Below are 17,464 nucleotides of genomic sequence, written 5' to 3' on the forward strand. Positions count from 1 at the left end.
ATTACATGATTAGAGAACTATAGACTCAAATAAGAAACAATTACATGTACTGTATCAAATATTTGGACTATGTACATATTTATTTATACAAAGTCGATCAAGAGTGATAAAAGATTGTTTTCTTACTATATATGTATATATATATGTAGCATTGTTAAAATCAGTATATAAAAGAGCAGTGCTACTATAAATATTTTTAACAGAATATTAAATTAGAAGAGCAAGGCATTCTCTCTGTCCCTCCTTCCCTCCCTCCTCCCCTCCTGGAACAACTTGAGGCCATTTCCCCTCATCCTGTCACCTGTCAGCTGTGAGAAGAGACCAGTCTCCTTCTTGCTGCTATCACCTTTCAGGTATTGGAAGAGAGCAATATCTCCCCTCAGCCTCCTCTTCCCCAGACTAAACAGTCCCAGTTCCTTCAGTCACTCCTCAAAGGGCATGTTCTCCAAGCCCTTCACAAGCCTTGTTGCCCTTCTTTAGACCTGCTCCAAATTTTGCAGTTCTGCAGTTCTCTACATGCTGTAGCCTTTGTTACCCTGATCCTCATAATGATCTACAGGGGAACTCCTCTTTTTTCTTTGTCTTTGGTGTCTGAAGCATTGTTTACCTCACATGTTTCTCACTCCATCTCACATCCTCTGTTAAGGATTTGTTACCCTTTCTTAAATATGTTATCACAAATGTGCCGCTAGATTTGCTGTTGGGTCAAATTTTGGCCTGTTTTGGATCATATTAGAGACAGCTAGTACTAGCTCTGTCTTGTGTAGGCACAGCAATTTTCCAGAGGCTAACTGTATAGCTCACTCTGCTACCAAAACCATGTTATGTAAACTCAATACAACTGCTTCCTCTAAACACTAGTTTTGAATATTATTATGAAGAACAAAAAATGATTGTGGTAAAATTTTTATTCTTATTATTCAAAGGTATTCAAAATAATCCCTTCCTTTTATTTTCTGAAACAGAACAAACATTTTTATTTTGCATACAATGGATACCACAAATGGAATTTAAGAAAAAGATCCTTCATAAGAGATGAAAGCAGGTGGTTCTTATTTTCTGTTGCATCCAAAAGAAAAGATGATGCTGAGCATGGGAAAGGAGAAATAAATTTTCATACTTCAATAGAGTCTACCATCTGACATAGAGCCTGAGAACTACACAGTGTTTGTAAAGTGTTCTCTCCTGAATGTTAGCTTTAATCACATTATGGATTAAACATGTATATGGAAGATGAGAAATCCATTATTTACAGATCAGAATATGAACTTTTCTCCTCCAGTTCTTCCAAGGAGCTATTGTTTGTAAACATGTATTTGGCTAATGTAAGTTATCTTAACTTTACAAAACACAAAATACTGGATTTAGAGATGGTCATACTTGAGTTGAGACTGTGATCAGTTCTCCACTTTGAAAGAAGCAATTAATGCAGTTTTTTAATTAGCTCATTACTAAGGAAATACATGTTTCTTTATTTAAGGTCATTGTGTTATTTCTGAAGAAAAAAAGTATACCATACAAGAAAAATGGCTGCTCATAGCAGTAATTCATGGGATAAAAATTTCTATTTAAATCTGAGTCACTGTCAAAGTTTATGAAAGAGAAGTTCTAAGACATACCTGAAGCTGCTTGGGGAATACTGAAGTTCTGTATGGAATCTTATTCTCTCTTCAGAAAAGAGTGCTGGTGGAAACTTCAATTTTTTCTTTCCCTTATGTTATTCAGCATGTTTAAAGAATCCTCATGGTTTCCTTTTATTGGAATTAAGACTATGGCTAGTATGCATATAAAAGAGGAATGCTCTGATATTGTCTCAGGCAATATCAGCAATATCCAAGCAAGATATTTACACCAGCTATATATTTTAGTTTGACTCATCCTTTGCTATGGATGCAGTAAATGTGAAGAGGTGTCACTGTTTTTAAAGACTGTCACTGTATCTCCTACATGAAACAGAGATGGAGGTGTATCATATTCATGTCTTAATTTTATCATAGGTAAGAGACAAGAATGTTGATAGTTGATAGTTACAGCTGGAGAACAACTGAATTTGAATGTTACAAATAGTATAAGTATTAACAAATACACAGGATAACAGCAAATTCATATTGTTCCATCAATAAGATAATTTGTTAAGGAAAAATTGTGCTCTTTTACTTATTCAAATAGTTGAAATGGGAGATTTTAACTCAGTTTCTGCTTTAGAGAAATAAGAGTAGGGCTATGATAAGGGACAAGCTGGAAGTTTAGGATGACCCCATGCAAGCCCTGCCCTCACTGCTGATGTCCTCTGAGGGCTGAACACAGGAAGACAGAGCCAAGGACTGAAATGTCAGGGTCTGTTGATAGCCTCTGCCATGGCAAGTCATTAATATGGTCCAGAATACCTCCAGGAGCCCTGTCAGGATCAAAATGAGAGAGGGCAGAGTTCAGGCTGGCTCAGGCTTAGCTTAAATGGTGTGGCTAGTAAGGCTAGCAATGATCAGTGTATTTTCTCACTTTATGCTTTATATATTCTTGATAAAATTAAGGATGATGTAACTTGATATTTGTCAAGCAATTTGAGATGAAATGTCTATTAAATTATTCAGTAAGAAATGTACTACAGAATATTATTACAGAAAATTGGAGATCACCTCAGATAAATGTAAGCCAACAATGACAGCTTCAAAAACCTATTTAGAGGTATCCCATGAGTGAGAGCATTAGGAGGTAACAGGTCTTGTGGTGTTGACAGTCAAGTACTACTTCCTTCAAGCTCAAGATTATTGCATTCCTAAAAATAATAAATTAGACAAAGGTGGCAGGAGACCCTCATGAATAAGTAAGGAGCTTGTAAAATAATTTGAATGGATGAAATAAGTCTCTAGACAGTGAAGAAAGGATCTGGTCACATGGAAGCAATATAGCAACTGGGATGAGAAGAGGAAGGCTAAGACCCACTTGGTCTTTAAATTAAGCAGTAAAACTAGCTTTCTCTGACAAATATCAGAATTTATCTTAATATATTTTCAGAATCAGAAAACAGGAAATGGTAAAGAATGAACTCTTAGAAAATGATCCCCTGTATTTTCAGTCCCTTACATTTTAACCTCTGATTTTGTATTGAAGAATTCTTTAAAGATGTTTCAGGAGTTGTACTGACTTTTCTTTGCTCTTAAGAAAAATGGAATAAAATAACTAACATGACAGCATTTGGGTTTTTATTCTAATATTAGGGAACAGCTCTTTTAAGATTTGGATTTACATTTGGATTTAATGTCTAACTATGAACAACTAAAGAGGCAGATACTTAGAAAAACTTTCAAACTCTAGAAGTACTTTTTCTAATAAGACCCATGGGGTCCTTAATTTTGCTACAGAGTGGGAGTAATTTGACTTACATTTTAAACCTTATCTCCAACCAGAGTTGCATACTAGTTTCCCTTTATTCTGTACAGAAAATATAATTAGAAGTCTTTAACAGTTTGAATATTGCATGCCAGTATGTGCTTTTCATTTTAACTACTGTGGCAATATAAAGTACTAAGGATTAGGGAGAGAAGATATATGAAAGATAGCTGTAGGTAAAGATACCTTTTCCTTCCTATTTCCCAGTGTTTTTTAGTAACTTTAGTGTGAATCTAGCAAAAGACATATCAAGTGGTAGCCCAGTTAATATGACTTTTATCTCATTAATGTTAAATGGAAAAAAGCTTTGTATTTATTTCAGAGGGGACTGTGACTATGTTCAGGTGGAGGCCACTGACAAGTGGTGTCACCCAGGGGTCAGTCTTGGAATCAGTGCTTGTTAACAACTTTACTAAAGTGCATCCTCAGCAAGTTTGCAGGTGACATAAAAATGCAGTTTTATACAACAGAAAAAAAGAATGCCTACCAAAAGGACCTGGTCTGGCTGAAGAAGCAGGCCTGTGTGAATGTCAAGGTGTTGCCCTTGGATCATGGCAATCCCAGATATGTGTACAGACTGGGAGGAGAACTCCCAGTGAGAGCCACGCTGCATAGAAGGACCTGCAGGTATAGGTGGATGAAAAGCTTGACAAGAACAACCAGTGTGCATTTGCAGTCTGGAAGACCAACTATAACCTGGGCTGCATCAGAAGAGGAGTAGTCAGAAGGGTGAGAAAGGTGGCTGTCCTCTACTATGCCCTTGTGTGGCCCTACTTTAAGTACTGCATCCAGGCTTGGGGCCCTCAGCACAAGAAAGTTGTGGAGCTTTTGGAGCAGGTCCAGTTGAGGGTCATGAAGATGATCAGAGAGCTGAAACTTATAATCAGGAGGGAGTTTGCCTTTTTACATGGTCTGACAGTGACATGGAGGAATCATTTCAGACTAAAAGAGGAGAGATTCAATTTAGATGTTAGGGGGATTCTTATATTTTATTTTACTTTACTTTATTTTTATTTTATTTTATTTTATTTTGTTTTATTTTGTTTTGTTTTTTACTTAGAGGGTTGTGAGGCACTGGAACAAGTTGCCCAAAGAAGTTATGGATGCTCCACCCTTGAAGTTGTTAAAAGCCAAGTTGAATGGCGTCCTGGGCAACAAGATCTAGTGGATAGCAACCAACTCAAAGGAAGGGAGTTGGAAGTGCATGGTTTTTAAGATCCTATCTAAACTGAAGAATTCTGCAATCCTATGACAATCCTTCTGGGGCATCTTGACCTGAGCTGCTCTTATTTCTTGAGGCTCTGACAGTGAACTACTCATTAGGAGAATATATAATCACCACATGAAGGTCTGACAACCCTAATCAGCTGTTTTGCAATAAACACTGGTCCCCTGTGCAAATTGGACTGGAAGGCTGACAAACAGTGAAGGGAAGAATAAAAACAAGCAAACAAACAAACAAAACAACCCAAAAATAAACAGAAAACAAACCAAGCAAACAAACAAACAAAAAAGGATTCTGATTAAGAAAGATGAGCCTTACCTAATCTTGAGGAAGGGAAGTTTTGTCATTAACCTGAGGGATGACCTCATGACCTCAGGATATTGGCTCTCAGTAAAATGCTGAAGTTGGGACACAAGGGATAAAAGGAGAAGCAAAGAGGGATAGATACTATGAAGACAAAGTCACTAATATTATTATTGAGTCTTTTTTGTATTTAGATCTTTTCTCTATTGAAACACTCTAATGCAAGTTCAAAGAATGGCAACAAAGCTGGTGAGGGGTCTGGAGCACAGGCCTAATGAGGAGCAGCTGAAAGAGCTGGGATTGTTCAGTCTGGAGAAGAGGAGGCTCAGAGGAGAACTTATTGCTCTCTATAACAACATGAAAGATGGTTGTGATGAGCTGGGGGTCAAATAAGTGGTGATGGGACTAGAGGGAATGACTTCAAGCTGCACCAGGGAGATTTAGGCTGGACATTAGGAAATACTACTTTTCTGAAAGAGTGGTCTGGCAGTGGAATGAGCTGCCCAGGAGGTAGGGGAGTCACTGACCCTGGAGGTGTTCAAGGAATGTTTGGATGTTGTGCTGAGAGACATGGTTTAGTGAGAACTATTGGTGGATGATTGGACTGGATGGTCTTGTAGGTCTTTTCCAACCTTGCTGATTCTGTGATTTTGTGGTTCTGTGAAACATTAATTGGACTAAGATCAAATCTGGTCCTATAGGTAAAGGGTGTTCCCTTCTGCCTTGGCAAGATGCTATCTGTAACAAGCTATACAATCCTATTGCATTTTTGGCTTACTAAGTATCAGACAGAATGTGAGGGGTTTTTGTTTGTTTTGTTAGCTTACTAGTACTTATAGGAAAGACTCAAGAACAGGCTTCCTTCATATAATCAGGTAGTAGGCTTGCAAATATAGTAGTTCATTAAATGAAATAAAGAGGCAGTAGAGAAAATAGCCAATTATGGAATAAATAGTAAAATGTTGCCAACAATTTAGGAGAAGAAAACTATGTAAACGTCTCACTGATAATGGTTCCAGTCTGATTGTTAGTTAACAAATTAATTGGTCAGATACAAGTTGTATTCAATTGTGTTTTATTTGGAGTATCTGTGAAAATAAAGTGAAAAATATATTTAGATCTGCAGGGAAAATGCTCATGTGATTACACTCATCCCTATAGCCATCCTTGGTCTTCAGTTCTCTAACCAAGGTCCTTAGGGATTTGAGGTTCTTGAAACAGCATTCAACAGTTTTGTCCTGACATATCCAGGTAAACAAATCTTGTAGTAGCTTATGGTGCTGACCTTATCACAACTTCTGGGACACCAGGTTTAGTCTCTTTGGGGAAGGTCTCACTTTCACAGCTTCCTCAAGGTGGGACCAAATCTGTTCAGTGTCACAATGACTTCTCTGGCTGCTTCTTACTGGCTATTTTGTCCTTGACTTGGTCTCCTATACTTTGGAGCTCTGCATCTTGCTCCAGCTTGCATGGTAGAAAGATCACACATTAGCATGTGCAGAACAGGTGAAGTTAACATGCATTTATATAGACTCTTTGTCCATTTAAGAAAATTTGAGTTGAAGCTCCAAGTCATTTTTCATAAGAGGCATTTGCATAGCATTGTAAATATAACTTTAGAGTCCCTGACATCTATATGAAAATCAGCAACTTAATACACTAGTATTTAGGCAGCCAGAGCAGCAATGTTTTCCAACAGTATCATGTTTATTACTCCTGTTGGAAACAACACATTACTTGTATCATAGACTAATATTTCAGAGCATGGATGTTCACAAGTTTTACCTTTCATCATTCTGCCAGATTAATTGGAAAATCTTTGTCATATCACCATTTGGATTTATAAGCTTTAATATAGCTTTGAAGTTAAAAAATATATATATTTATTATCTTGGCAATTTTCCACATTTTATATTTGCAGTACTGCAAAATTTTATTAATAATGTCAGAGATTCTTCAGTCCTTAATAATTATATAGTGGTTTCTCATAGACTTGCTTTATACTACAGTAACATTACTTTGAAACTGAACTCCTTCAAACACTGAAAAGACATGACATGGCTTTCATATATTTCAATGCTGACATTTTTAGAACAAAGACATTTTTTTAAGTCTTCCAGACATCATAATAATCTTGATGAAGTCTTAGGTTGAATTATTTTTAGCCCTCTAGCTGAAGAAAATTAATTAATAGACAGCTATAGTTCTTTTCAGAACACCTTTTATTTTGAAGGTGACTACGTATAAAACTCTTCATTTCTTTTTTCCAAGCACTAGCTTATTTATTATTTTTTTAAATGTTTTATAAATCTGATATATATATATATTTGTGATATTGTTTTGAGCTAAAAGATTAGCTTAGTTCTAAATTGCTCATTAGGTTGTGCTTGAAGGGTGGTAATTTACTGTTCTAAAAATCTGAAATAGCTATTTGTCATTCACTTTGCTTCAGTTGTGAAACGTGTAAACAACAGTCAAGCCTGTATCAAACTTTATACTTGGAATTTGGAATCATATACAAGGAATTTGGCCTTGGGAAAGAGGCCTTTGCTGACTTCAGTAGTGTAATACCCTGAACTTGGTAATGGAGTGTTGTGTTTTAGTTGTTATTGCTTTGGACACCTTTATCTGTCTGACACAATTTTAACTTTGAGAAAGATGGCTTTAAGGAGAAATTACTTTGTATTCTCTCCTTAAATACTGTGTGGTTACTGTTTCTTCCTTGAATTATTCAAAGTTCAATAGTGAAACTTTGTATATTTTGATAAAATAATCATGTAATTACCATTCTGATTAATCTGCTTTCTAAAACAGTCTGTTTTCTCTGTGGATGATAAACTCATGAATCATCCAGACAATGACTCGAGTATACTGGATGTATGTACAAGAACAGCCTTGACTCTCACCTACAGCTTCAGCTTCGAAGATATTCATACACTGCATACATTCATACATTTTCCTTTTCAATGAAAATCTCCACTCGTATAAAAAAGTTCAACAGTTTCAGTCACAGAAACTTCTTTCTGAGTCTTTTTCAGATACATAAGTGTTAAAGATGTTGATACTGCATAAATATAAATTGTATTTAAATTTATAGGAAATGGAGCCTATCTGTGCAACGTGGTGTAGGGAACCTGCTTTGGCAGGGGGGTTGGGCTCAATGGTCTCTAGAGGTCCCTTCCAACCCCTACAATTCTGTGATTCTGTAAAATACTTTCTTTCATGTTACTTGAATATTTACATTGAAAGTACTTTTACAAGGGAACAATTTATAGACACTTATCCATCCTGTTGACCTCTCCTGCTACCTATTCAAAGATTGCTGAAATAATCTATTTGAATGTAACATTTATTTGATATCTTTGACAAAATTCAAATCATGAGTTCTCAGCTTAGACAGAAACAGATTTTAAAAGAGAAAGGAGTATTTTGGTTTTCTGTTTGACAATATATGTCATAGCACCCTTGCTCTGAAGTGATTTAGTATAATCGGGATGGAACATTCCTAGATAAACAAACAAACAAACATCAACATCAAAAAACAAAAACAGAAACAAAAAACAACAAACCAAACCAAACCAAAAACAAACAAATGAACAAAACAAATAACAAACAGGAGATTAAGGAGGCCAGTACCCTAAGTTATAATGCAATAGACATTAACAGTTATAATGACTGCCATTAGGGCCTATTAATCTCATCACTGTAATTGGAAACAGGAAGGATGTTGATAGGTCCAACCATACAAAATCTTAATTGTGTTGTGTGTGACCAAAAGGTTAATTGTAAGGTTAGTATCTGAATCCCAACATAAGCAGTTTTACTGACTGAGTGTCTCGCTCCAATTAAGGAGTGAGGCAAGGTTCTTTTGATAAATTATGCTCGGCGTGAGATTAAGAAGAGAAGCATTCAAATGTTGATCCGACCAGTTTATTGGGAATAATAGATGGCTGAGGGGATGGGGAAGGGAGAGCGGCGGATACCAAAATTAGGGTGATGGGGAAGGGAAAGTGGGCGATAGGAAAGGCGGAAAAGGCAAGAATTACGGAAAGCGGGGAAAGTCACCTCCTGAACGCAGCAGCGTCCCGTTGCACGTCGTTTCGTTGGACCAGGAGGAACAAGCGCAGGGGAGAGCCGCAGCAGAGGGTCAGGCCGCAAGCAGCAGATCGGTGCAGCGCAGAGCGGGAGGTAGAAAGGGCAGCGAGGTATCGGGAGGCAGCGAGGTCTTACGGAGCAGGGTCTCGGGCAGCGAGGTCTCACGGAGCAGAGTCTCGAGCAGCAAGCCCAGGTGAATCCGGTGTCCGCCGTAGGAAGACGTTGGAGGAATCTGAAGCCAGATGCCTAAGAGTTCTTCATGCATGCATCTTCTTCAGCATGCAGGCGTTCACGTAGTGAGGCATCTGATGTCAGACAACCTCCTTGTTCATGAAGAGAGGCATCTGATGTCAGAAAACCTCAACCCCAAATTCATGGTTTGTCCATGCTCTTTTTATCCTACTTCTTCCCATCCTTCGGGACATTTCTGGAAGGCTTGGGTAAGAGTCCTGTGAATACCTCGGAGATGGCCCTTTTCCTTGAGATAGGCCCACACAAAAGACCACTTAAGGGCCATTCATCTGTATCTTATCTCCCTTTCGTAGCTCCCGGACTTGTCCATCTGTCATCTGTCTGTCATCTGTCACGTCACCCTTAAACAAAGGGGGTCTGGAACCGTGGCTCTGACTTGCCTGGACTTGTCCTTCTGTGTGTCTCTGGAACCTTGGCCAGGCTTCCCTGAACTTGTCCATTTCAGCAGACTTTGAGACAGTAATGTAAAAAGCATGGCCTCTTACACTGAGGTGATGGGAAAAGAGCAATATGTATGTTAACTCAATCATTAAGTCATTTGGGATCTTTTTAAACTATCATTGTGTCAAATATTCAGTCAATCTGAGTTTTCATTCTTTAATATTAATCTAGTTCTTTCTAAGCAAAGCTGAAACATAAACTGTAAAACTGAAATCCTTCTCCTACTCTTACACAAAAAAGCCTTCCAAGAGCGACACTATAAAGATTAGAGACCTTGTCCTGAAATTCTGTGTTTCAATATACTAAGTCAGAAACCTAAGTCTTGTATCTGATAATTAGTGTCCTTAGTGTTACGGATACTTTTACAAAAATGTTCGTTATGGAGATTGTTATAACAAGAGTGATACAAGATAGCAAGAATTATGGGAACAAGGCAATAATGGGCAGCAGAGAAAAGGAAGACTGGAAATCTTTGCTAGAGTTTTAAAGTTAAGTAGAAGTATAGGAAGCTGTAAGATATTGATATCTCCCATTCTTGATTGATAGAATTGTTCACTAATTTAACCAAATCAGGTTAATCACTGGTCAGGAACTGGTTTGTATGGAAGGAAGGGATATCAAACAGTATATTTCATATCTTTCATACTCTTTTTTGCAGTTTGTAATATGCTATCTACCTAGGCATTCAATCTCTCTAGCATGTACACATGCATAGATAATGCTTGACTGGCTTTATCAAAATATGCGATACTTTGCCCTTTTCAATCAAAATATTTTATACTATTTTTATAGTAGTTTTATTTCAAGAAACCAGGAATACCTGTTAAATATCACATAGAACTGAGAAAGTTTTCACACAGCTGCAGTTAGCACCAAAACATCACATGAATGTTGAAGAAGTCTATGTATGCATCAAGTAAGACTTAAGTAGTATTGGAAGGGTTGCAGTGGTGCTTACAGGTCAGTCTCAAATTCTTTTTAAAGTTATGTCATGTCCATTTCTGTGAACCTCCTGGCTTTTGAGGAAATGTGAAAATACTACACTTCCTGAAAAAGCTTCTTGGTTTTTGTTTGTTTGTTTGTTTGCTTAAATGAAAAACCTTTCTGAATACTTTCCCCACAAAGATACTACTTCTATTTGGTTTTTTTTCTGAACACATATAATGCCTAAACTAATACTTGTACTAGAGATGTTTGCATGCTTTTTTCTTGCTTCAGAATTAGCATAGAAATTTGGCAAATAAATCAATTTCACTAAAAGAATAGCCTGTCATTTTCAATACCTTTGCTGATGACCTGGATGAAGGGGGACTGAGTGTACTCTCACTAAGATTGCAGATGACATCAAGTTGGCAGGATGTGACAATCTGCCTGGAGGTAGAAAGGCTCTACAGAGTGAGCTGGGCAGCTGGATAGCTGGGTTGAGGTCAGTGGGATGAATTTCAACGAGACCAAGTGTTGGGTCCTGCACTTTGACCACAAATCCAGTCAATGTTACAGGCTTGGGCAGAGTGGCTGAAAGACTGTGCAGAGGAAAAGAATCTGGAGGTGCTGGTCAGTGCTTGGCTGAACATGAGCCAGCAGTATGCCCAGAAGGCCAGTGGAATCCTGGTCTCCTTAGAAATAGTACAGCTAACGTGACCAGGGAAGTGATCATTCCCCTGTACTCAGCACCGATAAGGCTGCACCTTGATTACTTTGTTTGGTTTGGGGCCCCTTGTTACAAGAACTGCATGGAGTCCCTGGAGCATATGTAGAGAAGGGCAGTGAAGCTGATGAAGGGAGTAGAGCACAAGCCTAATGAGGAGCACTTGTGGGAACTGACTAATTGTTACAAGAATGAATCTTTCACCCATAACACAAGCTAAGATGGATGCTCTCTGATCGATTTTTCGTGTGTGATTTCAAAGTTGGAATTTCACTGTTAAAGGCTGCATTCACCACCATGATTTAGATTGATGTATTTTAGACATCCAAGTTCTCCCCCACAAGTAATTTTGAAAGAGAATTGGAAAATGAAAGTTGACTTTCTGTGTCCTCTGCCTATAGTCTTTGACAAGCTAGAATATTTTTCATTTTCTTTCTTACTTGACAAAGGTTGATGAACTAAGGTGACATTCTTGGAACTCTATCCCTTTGTTTAAAATAAGGATTAAACTGCTATGCTCAGTTTCCTGAATAAGTGCTCTAACTTCTTAACTGTCAATACTTATTTTAAAAAATAAAGCCTATATGTATACACACATCACAAACCAAGAAGAACTGTAAGCAGTGCTCCTGAGTACATCAATTGTAAGGTGATCATGAGTCAACAGTATGCCTAGGATAGTCACCTGCACCATGGAGTGCATCAAGCACAGCATTGTTAGCTAGTTTAGGGAAGTAATTGTCCCACTGTACCCTGCCTTGATGCAGCTTTGAGTACTGTGTGCAGTTTTGGATGTCACAGTATAAAGAGGGAATAAAACCATTAGAGAATGTCCAAAGGAGGACTACAAAGATGGTGGAGGCTCTAGAGGGGACGGCATACAAGGAGTAGCTAAGTCACTTGATTTGTTCAGCTCAGAGAAGAGGAGACTGAAGGGAGACCTCACTGAAGCATATGGCTACCTCATGAGGCAGAGCAGAGAGACAGGAGCTGATATCTGTCTGGTGACTAATGATATAACCTGAGGGAATAACATGAAGTTCCAACAGGGGATATTCAGGCTGGCTATCAGGAAAATGGTTTTCACCAAGAGGATGGCTGGACACTGGAGAAGTGGTCAAGGTACTAGGCTTGCTGGAGTTCAAGAAAATGTCTGGATAATGCTCACAGTAATATAGTCTGATTTTTGAGTTTTCCTGTGTGACAACAGGAATTGGACACAACAATCCATATGGGTTTCTTCCAAATTGGGATATTCCATGACTCTATATTTTGCATACTTTCTTCTTGGAACAGTATTACTAGCTTCATCCTACCAGAGAAGTACACAGAATAGTTAGATCTTGCAGCACTGTATTTTTCAGGCTAATGTCGAAATGACTGGAATTTCAGTGGGGCAGAAGTGAGGGCAGGAATCCCAAATAGAGATATAAGCATTTGTGCAAGCACCTCCTTATCCCTTCACTATTTACTTTCTTATCCACTCAACATATTTCTTTGCTATCTCATAGCACTGTTTTTTGTTTGTTTTTTTTTTTTTTTGTTGTTGTTGTTTGTTTGCTTTATTATTTTTTCTTAAATTCTTTTTTAAACATCACTCTCCAAATTCATTGGTTATAGGACTTTGTGTTAATTTTTTAAGCTGAAAAAAGTTATATTCTGTTTGTTCTCTAGCTGAAATTAGTAAGATCAGCATGTGGATTTCCATGGTATAAAAGCACTCAAGAACAAGAATTCAATGACACTTTCATAACCAGTGTTGCCAGACAGGCATTTTATCACATATGTTAATCGTTGAGGGAAAGAATTTGCTAACACAGTTTCAGAAATTTGGAAAGCTATCTTAAAGCACATACAATTTTCAGATAGCTTGGCTGTGAAAAGATGGAAGGAACAGTACCACATTTTTCATTTTTATTTTTAAGTCTTCCCACTAAGTAAAATTACATACACAATCTTATTAGCCATTTATTTAAGGGGTACTTTATTATTTTTATTCTCTCCCAAATTACTTCTTATGTTATGAATATAACTGACTTCAAATATACCAACTCAAAATCTGGAAATAAGTGCAGACAAGTGCCTTAAGGCTGACTGCAGAAATAAACTGATATTACCCTGTGAATGCAAACATTTATATATATATATATATATATATATATATATTTCATAACAAAAGTCACTTGACCATCCACCCCAGAACAATTTTCAGCTAAGGCTGTAATAATGTAGAGAAATCAGAACTGCTTCCTTATCTGGAAATCACTTGCATCTTAAGGAAATAATGATAATAATAATAATGGATGTTGAATATAGGTAGAATAGAAAAGCTGCTTTCCAGTCCTTTTAGCAGGCAAGAGAGCTCCTGATATTTAGCATTAATTAAGATTTTCCACATTGAATTTTCAAGTTTTAAGCCTAGGACAGAAAACAAACAAACAAATAAGCAAAAAACATACTGTTTTCTATCATTTTTAGAGAGCAATTTTTGAATAAAACATAACTATTACCCTTAGTATTTTGGTCAGTCCTGCATAGTAGAAGTAAAAAATTTTGAAGAAAATACCCCAAGTTTTCTCTTTGAAAACACAGATGAATTGGTTTTAAAATTGCCAACACCTTTCAAATTTAGCAAATGCTTACTCAATAAAATACTTCTGAATTGATATACCCATAGAGCTGGACATCTGTTCATTGTATAAAGAAGATTATCACTCAAGGTTCAGAATATAAATTCCAAGTCAAACAAAAAAGTCTAGCTACATTTTCAGTGGTGACTTCTGAAGTCTACAAAATAGATAACACAAGTTTTCTTGTACATTTTTCATATCTATTACTCATAAATTGAATGTATCACTCTTCATAAAACAGACAATTAAGGGAAAGACAATAAAAACTCTAATTTGTTTTATATGAGACAAGATTTTTCAGTAGAAACTATTGATATTTGAGAATTTATTTTTTCTCTTGCCTTTTCTTGAAACTGATGTCTAATGAGAGTATGCTGACACAAAGTGAAGTAGAATATAATAAAAATACTTAATTTAGGTGTTGCAGTGTTTTATTTTGATTTAATTTTCTCTCTTAGTTTTGAATATTTGTATTTGTTAAAATTATCATTAATCTATTAGATATATGCATGTATCTAATTATAATTAATCTAACAAATACATTTTCAAAGGATGGTTGGAAAAAAAATGCTTAATAGCAATAAGAAAATGAAGCAGTGTTTCAACATGGAATACTGTGAGGGTGTTGGCATCTACACTAGGGAAGGAACAGAATGTGAGGAGACATTTCTGAAGAACAGTCATGAGCTAGTCAGAAGCCTACAGGTAACAGTTAGAGACCAAGAAAGAAAAGGGAGCCTCGTGATTGATGTCTACTGTAGTAGGCCACCAGATCAGACAGAGCATGTTGATACCCTGTCCCTGGAGCTGTTTAGGGCCAGGTTGGATGTGGTCCTGGGCAACCTGGTCTAGTAAATGGGGATGTGGGTGGTCCTGCCTGGCAGGGGAGTTGGAGATTCATGATCCTTGAGTTCCCTTCCAACCCGGACAATTCTGTGTTGATGAGGCTTTTTACCTGCAACTAGAGGAGGCACTGTGATTGCAAGCATACATCCTGCTGGGGGACTTTAACTACCTAGACATCTGCTGGAAAAGTAGCACCATGACCTGCAGGCAATCCGTGAGGCTTCTGGAATGCACTGAGGATAATTTCCTGAGTCATCTAATTGATGGCCCGCTGAGGGGATGCAGTACTGAACTGCTTATCAATGTAAATAAACTGATTGATGACATTAGGATTGGAAGCTGCCTGGACTGTAGCGATCATGCTATGCTTGAGTTCATGCTCTGGAGGGATATGGGACAAAGAGTAAAATTAGAAAGCTAAACTTTAGGAAAAAGAAATTACAGCTTTTCAGGGAGTTGGTCAACAAAATACCCTAGAAAACTGTCCTCATGAGTAAGGGTGCAGAACAGAGCTGACAGAACTTTAAGGAGGCCTTTCTCAGGGTGCAAGACTTCCAGGTGCAATAAGTCAGGAAGTAAAGAAGGCAAGAGACCAGCTTGGTTGAACTGAGATCTGTCAGTCCAGCTGAAGTGAAAGAAGAAAATGCACAGGCACTAGAAACAGGGACAGGTAACGTGAGAAGTGTATAAGGAAGCTTCTAGGCTGTGTAGGGATGGTGTCAGGAAAGCCAAGGCCCAGCTTGAACTAAACTTGGCAAGGGATGACAAAAAGTACAGGTACCTCAGTCAGAAAGGGAAAGTCCAGGAGAGTGTACTCCCTCCAAGTGAGTGGCACAGGAAGGCTGGTAGCATCAAACAAAGCAGAATGCTTATTTTGCCTCTGTCTTCTCTGGTAATAATTTGTCACACAGATCTCACACGTTTGGTTTGGTAGGACAGAATCAGGAAAGCAATGCACATCTCACTGTAAGATCAGGTTTGTGACCACCTGAGAAACCTGAATACACACACATATCTATAGGTCCCAGTGAGACGCATCCCAGAATCCTAAGGGAACCAGCTGATGTCATCCTCAAGCCACTCTTCATGATATATAAAAAATCATGGCAATCAGGTGAAGTCCCTCATGACTGGAAAAAAATGTAATATCATAACTGATTTTAAAAAGGATGACCTTAGGAATTACCAACCTGTCAGTCTCACATCTGGGGAAGATCATGGAACAGATCCTCCTGGAAGCTCATACCTCAATATGTAAAATGGAGCTACAGAAAAGGAGGGAGACTCTTCAGTCTGTGGTGATAGAAGAAGGGGAAGTGGCTTCAAGTTCAGTGGGGGTCATTTTAGATTAGACATAAGCGAAAAATATTTACAGTGAGGTTGGTGAGTCACTGATTACCTAGTGCTAGTATTACCTAGTGCTGAGGTTGAAGCCCTGTACTTGGAGACTTTCAAGGCAAGGCTGCAAAAGGCCCTGGGCAACCTGAAATAGCTGTGGTGTCCTTGTTCACTGCAGGAGAGCTGGGCTAGATGGACTTCAGCGGTCCCTTCCAACTCTAAGGATATCTAAGTTGGTGCTCAGTCAAGTTAGAGAGCTCTCTCAGTTTCTTCTTCAGCATCAGAATAGATCTACTTTGTTGTGTTCAACATACATTTATATACCATCCACTTACAAACAAGAAGTTCCTGTTCATCTAACAGCTCTTATAATCAGTTAATTGACACTAACTTCTCCCCCCAAAAAAACAGAGATAAAGGATAAAAGGTTTCTCAACTGTGACAAGATTAACAACACTTAAAAAGAGCCTCCTGTTTACACTTAGACTCCCTTTGCACTTGTCTTACATTCCAGTCTCCTTAGGCTTCACAGAGATATATCTATCTAGTATCTAAGACTATCAAGGAGTTTTGTTAAGCTTTTTGGTGACTCACTCATGGTTACATCTTCCTCCACACTATGATTCCACAGGACTCTGTGCAGATACTTACCAAGAGATACTGACTGAAGCTGTAAAAGCCATAAGTCTGAATGTGAAGATACTTTCTTTCAGTTCTCTTTTAGCTGCTGTTTTGCTAGATGATTGTAGGAGCTTTCTCACACTGTGTATGAGTTTCTATCTGTAAAAGGGAGATAACAATACTGATGATGATATTATTGTACTTCACAAAGTGACTTCAAATGCTAGATGAAAATTTCTCAGTGAAAGTAAGATATTACTGAAACAGAATCAATTCTCTCACTTGTGGATTGCCTGAATAAGCTAATATCCTGTTTTGAGTTTTGTTTGTTTGTTTGTTTGGGGAGGGTGGGGGGGTGGAGAGTGGTGTTCAATGCAGAAGAGCAGTCCACAATATCTGAACATAAAATGCCTAGTGTTTTATTGTTAACTACAGGAAGAGCCCTGTTGAGAAATAAATGGAAGGACTTAGATATGTATGTTAACATACTAAAGACATGACTCACCTTTCTTTTTTTAGTGGGAAAAATATCTTGCATTATTGACTTGATAGAAAGATTTATTATGAACTGCTTGTTCACTTTTAGCTATTCACATTATTTAGTAAGAAAATCATTAACTCAGACCTTCCAAATGAACAAATCAAGATGAAAAACTTCAGTGACTGGAGTAATGT

The 17,464-nt window shown here is 37.7% G+C and overlaps 1 protein-coding gene across 5 annotated transcripts in view; it reads left to right on the plus strand.

Moving 5' to 3' along the window:
• The window catches only part of CSMD3 (CUB and Sushi multiple domains 3), a 496,245-nt gene that overhangs the window by 147,960 nt on the left and 330,821 nt on the right, over positions 1–17,464 (plus strand). The window lies entirely within an intron of this gene.

Source organism: Excalfactoria chinensis, chromosome 2 (assembly GCF_039878825.1).
Source record: "Excalfactoria chinensis isolate bCotChi1 chromosome 2, bCotChi1.hap2, whole genome shotgun sequence".
Lineage (NCBI taxonomy): Eukaryota > Metazoa > Chordata > Aves > Galliformes > Phasianidae > Excalfactoria > Excalfactoria chinensis.